This window comes from Corythoichthys intestinalis, chromosome 4 (genome assembly GCF_030265065.1).
Source record: "Corythoichthys intestinalis isolate RoL2023-P3 chromosome 4, ASM3026506v1, whole genome shotgun sequence".
NCBI lineage: Eukaryota > Metazoa > Chordata > Actinopteri > Syngnathiformes > Syngnathidae > Corythoichthys > Corythoichthys intestinalis.
Genome location: NC_080398.1, coordinates 52,834,434 through 52,847,299, shown reverse-complemented (window position 1 = coordinate 52,847,299; position 12,866 = coordinate 52,834,434). Strand labels below are relative to the sequence as shown.

Genomic DNA, 12,866 nt, shown 5'->3' with positions numbered 1-12,866 from the left:
TGTTCAAAATGGCCTGGTTGGGTCGCTTTTTTTCAGGACACCATACCCTTCATGTCCAAACTGTTGCTTTCTTTACTGACCAATTATAATCCAAATGTTGGACCCCCCCCCAAAAAAACTAAACAAAAACAAAGCAAAATCTTGTCAGAATTTGTAATATTGATGTCCAATTGAGAACCAAACATGAGCTACAAACCGCTTTGAAGCTTAATAATATTTATTCAACATTTAAGCATAAACATTCAACAGAAAAAAAATAAGACTGCATAGTTTTATATACTGTATGAAAATTCAACAAAAACAACAGGTATAGTCATAGATGCTTTTGGCCTTTATACATACTATGGTCAAAACAGGTTATATACAGTAGACCAACAGTGCAAAATAGTGAAAACACATATACAGTGAGGAGCAGAAGTATTTGCACCACTTGTGATTTTCGAAGGTCACCTACTTAGAAAATTCGTAGAGGTCTGAAATGTCAATCACAGATGCATTTACACTCATAGAGACACAATCTAAAAGAAAATCCAGAACTCACATTGTATAATTTTTCAATAATTTATTTGTAATTTACTGAGATTCATAAGTATTTGCACCTCTGAGAATCAGCAATAATCATAACACTTGAAGAGTTGTCAGTCTACCTTAAAAAAAATCCACCTTTAACCCCATGAGTAACCACCACCCGTTTGAGACTCAGTATTGTCACCTATGCACCCCCATAGTCTGTCATAATCCAACTGCTACCATGGGCAAGATCAGAGAGCTTTTGAAAGACACCAGAGAAAAAATTGTTGCGCTCCATAAAGTTTGAATAGTCTATGGCAGGGGTCCCCAAACTTTTTCCTGTGAGGGCCACATAACCCTTCTCTTCTCTGATGAGGGGCCGGGGTCAGTTTGTCACAGAAAAAGTGTGACGATTGCAGGAGTGCCTAAATGTAAAAATGTATTGTTTTTCAGAAAGCCCCAATCAAATAACCCTTTCTGGATTCTTCACGGAACCAAAGTAAATCAAATAAAAATGATATAATATAATATAGTATAATATAATATAATATAATTAGGGCTGTCAAACGATTAAAATTTTTAAGCGAGTTAGTCACAGCTTAAAAATTAATCGATTTAATCGCAATTCAAACATCTCTAAAATATGCCTTATTTTTCTGTAAATTATTGTTGGAATGGAAAGATAAGACACAAGACGGATATGTACATTCAACATACTGTACATAAGTACTGTATTTGTTTATTATAACAATAAAACAACAAGATGGCATTAACATTAATATTCTGTCAAAGCAATCCCTGGATAGAAAGACTTGTAGTTCTTAAAAGATAGATTTTAGTACAAATTATAGAAATTTTATGTTAAAACCCCTCTTAATGTTTTCGTTTTAATAAAATTGGTAAAATTTTCAATCAAAAAAATTAACTAGTAGCTCACCATTGTTGATGTCAAGAATTACACAATGCTCATGGTGCATAAAATCAGTCGCACCCAAGCGCCAGCAGAGGGAGACAAAAAACACAAGTAACAAGTGGACATGACACTGCTGTCATTTTAATCTGTTTGAGTGGGGCATATGCGTTAATTGCGTCAAATATTTTAACGTGATTAATGAAAAAAATTAACTACCGCCCGTTAACGCGATAACTTTGACAGCCCTTAATAAAATATAATATAATATAATATAATATAATCAGGGGTGCACATAATTTTTTTGCCCAGGTTCTCAGAGGAGGACCTGGAGATGTGACTTGGTCCTCATTGAGCTTGAGAGCCGACCCACCTGATGCGATAAATTTATGACAAGCTTTACTTAGAGCCAATTAACTTTGATTAATTATATTAACAGTTAATGCTTGATTAACATCAACTGGCACAACAAAATTGCCATTACTTTGAAGTGAAATGTAAAGAAATAAACATAAAAGCACCAATTCAAAATAAAGGGCATTATGCGGCTCCCACATTAACTCCAAGCCTTTTTAAAAGTGGGATGTCCTCCTCATAAGACCTCATTGAACGTGCATGTTTAGCTTTGTAAAATGCGAGCAAAATCACGTTTGTCAGTGCATGTCGCTGTTCATTACCTTTATTCCGCCCTATTCCGCCACATGTCCATAGGGCGAGTGGGGTCCTGTTTGACATCGATAGTTTGCTTAATTGCCACATGCTCTCTGTTTTTTTCGTGCTTTTCAAAGTTTGGATGGCTGAAATTCTTTGACCCTACATAAAATGCGTTGCTCTAATCGGCGACATTGGGATTCTCACGGCACATTTTGTACCGCATTTCCGTGCGAGCATCATTCGCTTCTAGCCATGGTACCTCCTGTAGCCACTTTTCAGCAAGTCCTTTTTTTCGGTAGCTCCGGTGACGTCTCTGTCGTCTGTCTGTCTTTTGACGGGGGTGGGGGAACACGGAAGTAATTACTCAGTGTGGCCTGCCTCATCGACATTTTGAGAAGTTATTTTCTCGTGTCCGCCGCAAATAGAGTGGTCAGCCATCGGTACGCAAAAGCGTATGGAAGCCGTTGAGGGCCAGCGCGTTTGTCTACGTCCAGTACGCATGTGCGGACCACTTATGTGCACCCCTGAATATAATATAATATAATATAATATCATGTAATATAATATAATATAATAATATTGTATTAATTAAATAGATAATAACCAAATAACCATTGCTCAGTTCTTCACAGAAAAAAGCCAGGACATAAATAACTCTATTGGAAAAAAAAAAAAAAAAATTTTTTTTTTTTTTTTTGTTGTTTTGTTCAGGGGGCCGGACCAAATGTGGCTGCGGGCCGTATCCGGCCCGCGGGCCGTAGTTTGGGGACCCCTGGTCTATGGGATGATTGGAAAGCAGTGTGGTGAGAATAAATCAACAGTTGCAGCAATTGTTAGTAAATGGAAAAGACTAAAAACAACTGATAATCTACCTTGGACTGGTGCTCCATGTAAAATCTCTCCTCGTGGGGCATCACTCATGATGAAAAAAGTGAGCGCTCAGCCTAGAACTACACACCAGGAGCTGGTCAATGACCCGAAGAGAGCGGGATGCACAGTTTCAAAGGCTACTGTCAGTAGAACACTACGGTGCAATGGTTTAAAATCATGCATTGCTCGGAAGGTTCCCCTGTTGAAGCCAGTACACGTGAAGGCCTGTCTGAAGTTTGCCAGGGACCATCTGAATGATGCAGAGGGGTCATGGTCAGATGATACCAAAGTACAACTTTCAGGTGCAAACTTTACTCGTCGAAAAGGAAAAAGAAGGATGAGTACAATCCCAAGAACACCATCCCCACTGTGAAGTATGGGGATGGAAACCTCTTGCTTTGGAGCTGCTTTTCGGCAAAGGGGACAGGACGACTTCATTGTATAAAGCAGAGGATGAATGGTGAAATGTAGGGGGTTTAGATATTAATGGCTATATTTTGAGTTATTTTGAGGGGGGAAATAAATTAACTCTATTATATAAGCTGCACACAGACTACTTTTCATTGTGTCAAAGTGTCATTTTGTCAATGTTGTCCCATGAAAAGATATACTTAAATATCTGCAGAAATGCGAGGGGTCTAGTCACTTTTGTGATACACTGTAATATACATATTTACACACACGATCTAACACAAAACCGTTTAAGAGTTAAGGCTTAAGGAAGAGGGTAAGTGTCACCTGGTTGAAAGTTTCATTCATGTAACTAAGCATCAATTTATAAATTTCCTTTCTGGTGGACTGTATAGACATTAGCAATCAGAGATTTTGCTCCAGCACCTCAACAACCTTCATAAGGAGAAGTAGTACGCATGATAAATGATTGTGTTGAACTATTGATTTAAAATCCAAATGAAGCAGGTCATAATCGTAATTAACAAAAAAGAAGCTCAAAAAAGGTCATATAAACCTACAAAGTACTGAACTGACTAAAGAATGTTTTTATGGTCTGAAAAAAATAGCAGGGGACAAGTGTCCGTCATTTCATCATTAAATAACAGCGCATTTTTCTAGCATAACTACAGCAAGGTAATTGCAGTTGGACATGAGTAACAGTCCCTAATCATAAAGGTCACTGAAATGTTTTATTTTACAGTCTGTATTTAAGAGACATAGAACTCGCAGATCCAGAGCTGAACAATTATCATAAAAGGGTTTGCATTTTTCACAGAGCCAGATGTTCACATAAAAGAAACACACACAGAAAAAATATTCTTCACATCGGCCTTCCTCCATTTGAAACGTTAACTGGCCCCCAATGTAAATTATTGCAGTGCTCTTTGCTATCTGAGCATGGAAAGCAAGTATATGTGGGAATACATTACAGTCAAATGATAAATTAAAAAGGGCAACTAGCGGAATGTGATGTCCACATTGGAGATGACAGGGGCCTCCATTTTGGGGTTACCAAAAAAACAAAACACAGACAGTGAGCAATACTTACTCTTTGACTTACACCACCCACTGGAACACAAACTGGGCGTTATCAGAGCCCTACAACACAGAGTTGGTAATGTGCCAACCAGCCCACAGGCCAAAATGAAAGGGCATAGACACATGAGGGAGGTCCTCAAAACATGTGGCTACACCCGATAGTCATTTGTGAAAAGTGGATCTAAAGCCAGAGTTGGGTGAGAAAGAAAAGAATGACAGACACAACAATGTTGTCATGTCATACATATTGGGTCTAGCTGAGAAACCTGTACACATTTGTAACGAACACAACTGTCCAGTATATTTTAAACCGTGTAACACCATGCTACATAGGCTAGTACAACCTAAAACCAAAAACAACATAGACACAGAAAATTAATCTAGTGTATGTCGTCAGTTGGAGTGAGAAGGAATCCACTCAGTAGATGCATGGCACAACATGGACGGATTAATTTCTCAGTCAGTTGTCTCAAAGAAAAGCAGCACTCACAAAATGCATATACTATTCCCGATTCAGACAAATGGTTTGAAAGAGTGTTGGAGATGCCATCAACAGTATATAAAGATGAAAAGACAATTTCTAAACACATTATGTAGCTCACGACACCACTTATCCCCAAAGTACAGTGGTTTTTTTCATACATTAGAGCGAGAGTTCAGAATTTTTTACATTAGGCTTCACTTTGTTAGTTATTTATTAGTTTCAGGGCTCCAGAGTGGCTAAGCTAGCGCGGTCCTGTCTTAGCATGTCAATAAAAAATTGATATACAGATATAACATAGTCAAATAAATTCAAAATGCATTTCATTGTTCAAAATACCCATGCGGCCTAAACAATGTAACACCAAATTTATTCTGCTGGACTATATTTTTTTAGATGTGTAATGCGACCACAATAGAGAGGCGTGCTTCGGCCACTCGTGCTCATGCTGCATTTGAGGAAGGTGGGAAGTCACACTTATCCCACTCGGATGGCACTGGTTGCGAAATCAAAGCATTCCAAGTGAATGCAAATAGCAAGATGGCTGATTGTGACAAGTTGTTTATTTTGGCCCCCAAAAGACATTTTGACCTCCATAAAACCTGCCCTTTAAGCTTTTTTTTTCTGCCAACAACAATAAAAACAACACAGCCTCATTTCACTGAAGAGATAACGCCACTATTGCTACCACAAACTGGAGTATTACTGAAGGAAGAAAATATGAAAGAAAGAACTGAGAGAGGGATTAGTGATACAAAAAACATGACTGAATTTTTATGTCACATATGTAAGTAGTGTTGCTAACAGGTTTTGAAAAAGCCAGCGGGAGACAGTTAAAGGATGAAAATGTGAATTCAATATTATTCACAGGCAGAGTGAACTTTTAAGATCTTTAAAGGGAACCACGGACAGAAAGACTTGTAGTTCTTAAAAGATAAATGTTTAATGAGTTATAATTGATATTCAAACCCCTCTTAATGTTTTCGTTTTTATAAAATTTGAAAAATTAGTTCAACTAGTAGGTCGCTATTGCTGTTGACGACGCAATGCACTCCGGGCAGTGACGTCACTGGGCAGTGCCGCTGTGCTTCCACAGTGTCACTCGTTAGCTACATAACCATGTCGTCGCTTCTGCCTTTCCAATTTGAACCTGAGCGGAAAAGTGATGAGCAGGACAGCACTGTCGATGTTTCACAAAACGAGCAGCAAAAGCAATTAAATGAAGGCCTCCAGTGGGATTCGAACCTGCATTTCACGTGTGACAGATTATCACGTAGACCACAGGACGTTCAAATCATGATTTTCCTTATAAAGCAATTGCAACCCACATGCGTCTGTGCGGTAAAACCTGAAAGGGGAAACGCAACTGAAAAGAAAGTGCGGCTGGCTTGACCACGGAATTAGAAAACGCGGCTCATTTCAGACAACAAGCAGACAACAATAAGATAGGGATTGCGTAAAAGGGGTTTTGAACAAACAAAACAACACGCGATCGCGAAAAGTGAGACACAAAAAGGGTCCGTGATAGTGGGATCAATAAACAAAAAAAGAGGGAAAACTGCGGTGAGAGGCAAACGAAAAAAAAAAAAACAAGGCAATAATGCAACCAGCTATTAAGGTTTGTATATCAAACTGTCAAATGGCAGCAAAATCAATATAACGGCAAGCCCCTTAGGATCAGTTTAAAAGAAATGCTGATGAGCTGGAATTGGATGCAGGTATGACATTGGGATATCATGCCACAGCTCTGTAACAAAACAATCTGACCAGCAGCAGAATGTGACAAAATCATGCCAGTCATCATACTCGCTTCGCTTGCTAGCAAGCTATTCTCCTATTCCAGCCCAACCGCGTCATAAACCCCAGCGTGCATTGCGCGTGTAAAACACGGTGCCCTCCGTAGGTCAAAACATGTACTAAATATTATATTTTTGAATCAATGGCACTAATATACGTGTTTCTAATAACATATTTGAGTGAAAGACAACAATTGTGGATTACTGCGTTGTAGTTTAAGGCCGAGGTTCGGCCGACATTCTCCTTTTCTATGATTTGCAATCATAGAAAAAGGCTCATAAAAATATACAGTATAAAAAATACTTTCATGCTTGTTTGAACACAGGTTGCCTGGTGCTTAACTACTACCAAATTCACTGGTTCTTTGTATACTGGGTTGGGTCAAATAGACCCTAAAGCTTCCACATGTTCCAGACCACATCTGAAATGGCCACACCATGTGCCAACCCATGCAATGCCCGCAGCATCATGTTCCAGAAGCCAAAAATCGTAGCAGTTGAGCTCATGAGCCACCCCTCAACTTAAGACTACTTGCATGCCCACCCCAAACGTATATTCATCTCAGAGGAAACAGCTTATTAGTAGACCAGATGGTCAAACATGAAAGATCAAAGTTGACATCCTTTGAAAGTGATAAAATTCCTTCTCGGCATTCGAGTGGTTTGAAATGGTAGGTTTGCTGCAACTTTTGAGGGCAAACGTTCAAAAACATAAACATTATGCTACTTCAACCTTTTCATTCCCATCTGTCACAACCACACAGAGGCCAAACAGCAGGACACTCCCTTCCTTGCAAATACAGTCTGGAAAGAGTTACTGTAAATTCCTCTATGCCACTGTTTGCTTAAATTCGTCCAAGGGAGTAAGTTCCTTATCACAATATTCACACTGTCACAAAAATATTCTCACAAACTACTGTCATATGATATATACTCACTCCCATTTCATAATGTGTCTACAAATCATTTGGTTCACGACGTGTAATTTACTCTACCTTGAACTTCATTGCAGTGATGTGTGAGGTAACGCTCCTCAACAATCTTTGTGATAAAAACCTGGAGTTGGTTCACAGAATAGACAGACAAATGTGAGAGGTGTCATTGGTAGAAATGTCATCGGTATAAACCTATAAGCGCCACTATATACATTTGATACTCCGTGATAGTTAAGAACACTAAGGTAATACTCAAATCTCATATATTAATATCAATGTAATTGTTTATACTTTTGGCATGTCTGCAGTGATTGGGTTTAAATGTTAAATCTGTATTCAATGAATAATGTACAAATAGGGCTGCGTCATGTTATGGATTAGCGCTACATACTGTAAATGGCTCCTACAAAAATAAAAAGTTAATTGGCTGTCCAATTTGTATCTCATAAGCTTTTATTCATATCTGAGGATAGGCATGCACATTTTGCAGGTGACCATGCTACCAGTCTCATATATGTCAAATATTTCCAAACGCCCCTATCAGTCAGTTGTTGCACACACATTAAAGGATATAACATTTTGGAAACAAAGATGGTGACATTGACCTCAGTACAAAAGTGAGTACACCCCTCGCATTTCTGCAGATATTTTAGTGTATCTGTTCATGGGACAACACTGACAAAATGACACTTTGACACAATGAAAAGTAGTCTGTGTGCAGCTTATATAATAGAGTTAAGGTATTTTCCCCTCAAAATAACTCAAAATATAGCCATTAATATCTAAACCCCTGGCAACAAAAGTGAGTACACCTCTATGAAAAAACGTGCATCCCAAAATGTCCAAATTGAGTACTGCTTGTCATTTTCCCTCCAAAATGTCATGTGACTCCTTACAGGATTGCTGTCAGCATTGCTGCAGAAATTGAAGAGGCGGGAGGGGTCAGCCTGTTAGTGCTCAGACCATACGCCGCACTCTACATCAAATTGGTGTGCATGGCCATCACCCTAGGAGGAAGCCTTTTCTGAAGACGGTACACAAGGAAGCCCGCAAACAGTTTGCTGATGACATATCAACAAAGCACATGGATTACTGAAACCATGTCCTATGGTCTGATGAGACGGGCGGGGGGGCGCCGTCATGCCCCCCTTGCTGAAGCTGCGGGACGAGGGACGGGCTGCGCTGGCTGGGGAAGGGCCGTGGCCCTGGGGCGCCCCGTGCGCATCATTTCCACTTGTCTGCAGGACTATCACACATCTGATGGGATTCACGCATGACTGGGTACAATTAGACACACTCAAGTAGAGAAACTATCGGTGCCAGGATTATCAATCAGGCAGCAAAGAATAAGATGTCTATAGACCCTACTCACGTGACGTCACAGCCACGCCCCCGCGCCATGTTGTCCGGATACTAGTCATGTTAATGCATTAGCGCTTCGTAAATTCCTCCTATTATGGCGTGTTTTTCTGCTCGTAAACATTAATAATCAAAATGGTGAAGTCGTGTGTGGCGGTCGGTTGCAAAAACAGAGAAGATAGACGGAGAGACTTGAATTTTTACCGTATTTCGAGAGAGCCAAAGAGGAAACCGAGATTGACTGCTGCAATTCGACGAGAAAACTGGGCTCCAAACGACTACCACAGATTATGTAGTAGTCATTTTATATCTGGTAAGATGCATTTAATATATATTTAGAGGGTTTTGGGCTGACAACCACAATTAAGATCATTGCTAGGCTAATCGCCGACAACATACACTCAGACGTTGTGAATGAACTACCTGAAAATATATAATTATAAGAGGATAATCAGACAGTTGTCATACAATTAATTTACAATTTCACTATTGAGGTCAAAAACCAAAAAATAAATTCAACTAGGGACAATTTGGAGTAGTGCTATCGCACTTCATATTTATTACGTATTATATATGTATATAGTTAGAGTGCTATCGCTAAACCATATAAACATTAAAAGCCCTAGCTCCATTGACAAATGATATGAAATACATTAGAATTGACAGTGGATGTTAGCAAGAACAAAAGATTTTGAATTGAAAATTTCGTAACTCACCTTCCAAGCACAAGATTCCTGCCGAATTTTCGTGTACGAGGACCTGTTTCACCCAACCAGCAACGTAGCATTTATAAGCCTCCAAGCTCTTAAAGTTTTTCAAACTTTCGTGAGAACAGGCTGATTTTGTGTGGACAAGATAGTTGTAAATATCAGGATATCAGATGTCAGGCGAAGCCAGCGGGTCGAAAAACATCGATTTAGGCATCAAATACGGATCTGGCGAATGGATAAACTGAAGCTTTTCCACGTAACGCCTTTTATGCAACGGATCCAATGAGTTAACAGCGTCAGATAACACCGGGGCTTCCATGAATTGCTCTATAACTTGCTCGACTAATTGAAAACAACGAGAATAGGTCTAAAAAAGAGGTACAATATGGCGGCCGGAAACAGCGACACGCCCATTTTGTGACGTAGGTGAGTAGGGTCTATATAGCCACACTAACAAGTGATTCACATCATCCTGGGTTCTACACCTCACATTGCTTATTTGTGTACGCTACACCCCATCTAATCACACCTCTTTCTGACTCTTCCCTCTTCTCCTTTTTCTCCTCGGTCATCAGGTCCCCTACATGGTGTCAACCGGAAATACAATTAGCTTACGATAGCACTACTGTATTCATAGTTGAATGTATTTCCAGTTGTTGTTTGTTCTTCTCCCCTTTGTATCTTTCTCCTTTTTTATTTTCATTTCTGTCCCCCCATTACCCCTTCCTGCTTGCTGCATTCTCCTACACAAAATATTCATCTATCGTCACCCTCCTGTTCACATTCTACCTCATGAGACTAAGTCCCAAACAAGCCAGAAAATATGAATTTATTATACTATAACCTGATAACGAACATTCAGTAAATGCAAACCTAACTGCCAGAAAACACATGACCTTGCAAGTAGGTCTAGTAAGGTGCAATTACATTATATTTATTTATTTAAAAAATAAATAAATAAAAGCACTGATGGTGTTGTCGTATATGTTGTTGTCTTTAATGCAAAATGATCTAAATTAATTTTCGGTCAGTGCTCGAACCCCATCATTGCCGGTCTCAAGCCTGTATTAGGAAAAAAAAAAAGAAAATCTGTGCCAAGCAAATCATTCAAGTGATTATGTGATCATGTGGCGACTCCTTCCAGATGGAGCAAGCTGAAAGTCGCAGAAAGTTAAGCAGAAAATCATCACACCTTTACACACTCAAAATGGATTCTATTGGGTGATTTTCTCAGCCAGAATTGCAAAGGAAGATAAACTATGGACTTAAACCAACAAAACTGAATGTAATTTCTGGGAAAACATTAACATAATGTATTTCTGAACACACTTATTAGTCTTGGTTTAACAATGGCAAATAAATGTATTGCACTAGTATGGAAATCGAAGTGATGAATGATGCTATCAGCAATACCTCGAGAACGCATGACATACATTTTGAAGGGCAAACAACAGACTTTTGAGAACTTGTATTTTGAGAACCTTTTATTACCGGTATTTATGTCAAGAAGAGGAAACTAATACGAGGTTCACTGGATGAAGGTGTGGACTGTAACTTTGTGTTTATGGGGGATAAAGGGAGTGAGAAGGAGTAAAAAAGGGTTGAAGCTGGAGGTTAATAATGGTAGAGGAACAATTGTTTTTGTTGGGGTTTTTGTGTTGTTGGTGTGTTTTTTTTTTTTTTTTTGTGGTATTGTTTGCCGGTGTGAATTATCACTTTGAAAATCAATAAAAAAAATATTGTGGGAGAAAACAAAAATGTAATTCAGAAGAAAAGCAAAAGTCCTGCATCCAATATAAAGTTTGGTGGTAAATTACCTCATATGAGGCCGTTTTCTCTTGTGTTTGTTTTCAACTGAAATGCCTAAAGTACTAAAAGAGACAAACAGCTTTAAAATGGTTTTATCCAAAAATCCTAGTCTGTCCTTTTTAAGGCTCATACAACCATAGTCCGCAATCTGAAACAGGACCCAAAGTCCACCGGCCAGTCAACAGGGAGAGAGGGCTTAAATGTTTGGCTCTGATATACAGGCTGGCCGAGATCACTGCAAAGCACTTTCCTATTCAATCTGGGAGAGGGATTGCTTTCTTTTCACAAGAGACCCAGCCAGAAAACATGGGATGGCCTTTTTGTTTGACCTCTTTGTTTGACCTCTTTTCCTGAAAGTAATGTATAGTGATAGCCTTCTTAAGCCACTCTCCACTCACTTGGAGTGTATTCGTGTGGCAAATGTGTTAGGTCGATATTTTATCACCATTGTAACTAAAAAAACAAATTCAGCTGAAGTCAACAATAATACAAATATATTTTCAATTACAGAGAGGAATTTATATATATGTATATACACTAATATGTATTCTTTCTGTAAAGAACTCAAGTCGTTTCATAGTTTAGTTGTTTAATTATTTCACTTTCTATTTAGAGCGGCACTTTAATTTTGGGAACTGCTCATGCTTTTATTTCCAGTTCTGCATTTCCCGGTTCATGCATCTGCTCCTTCGCTGATGATGTGTGAATGCCTTGTTAAGTGAATTATTGTTCACGCTCATAATTTCGTAGTTGTTCGCTCGTTTTTTTATCGGTTATGACTGTTAGCATCACATCAAAATATTTAATGTGAGCAGTCAATTAAGTGGTTTGAAGGAAGATAGCGTGCAAATGTTAACTATAGTTGGTTTATAGTTAAAATGATGTGGTTTAATGTTTAATAAACTCAACACATTAAGAGGTCTGTGAATGTTGACTATATGTCTGTATGTTATTCACCAGAGTCTCAATGTGTGTACATGTATGCACACCTGCACCTGAGCCCAAATAAGTATTTGATTTCATCTCCTGTGCTCTCTGACCAGAGACCCTGTCGTGGTCAACACTTCTGAGCCAACTAGTCTCAAGTGGAATCTTCCACACTTTCTTTTGTACAGTATTCAATAATGTTTGTGATGTTAAATTAATATTCTCTTGCACATATTTATTGTTGTGCACTTTCAATTGGTTTGATAGCGTTAATAAATGTAACATTCTTAGCAAATACTGTGTTTTGGTTGTTGGGTTGTGCTAAGTATACTTCATGCGCTGTACTTTGTGTTTCGTTTTTGTCGCAAGGAGTTCACAGGTTAACAGTATTTACACTTATTGAATTTACCTTTC

The 12,866-nt window shown here is 38.8% G+C and overlaps 1 protein-coding gene across 1 annotated transcript in view; it reads right to left on the bottom strand.

Moving 5' to 3' along the window:
- The window catches only part of me1 (malic enzyme 1, NADP(+)-dependent, cytosolic), a 141,607-nt gene that overhangs the window by 90,761 nt on the left and 37,980 nt on the right, over nt 1–12,866 (bottom strand). The gene's annotated exons all lie outside the window — the stretch shown is intronic.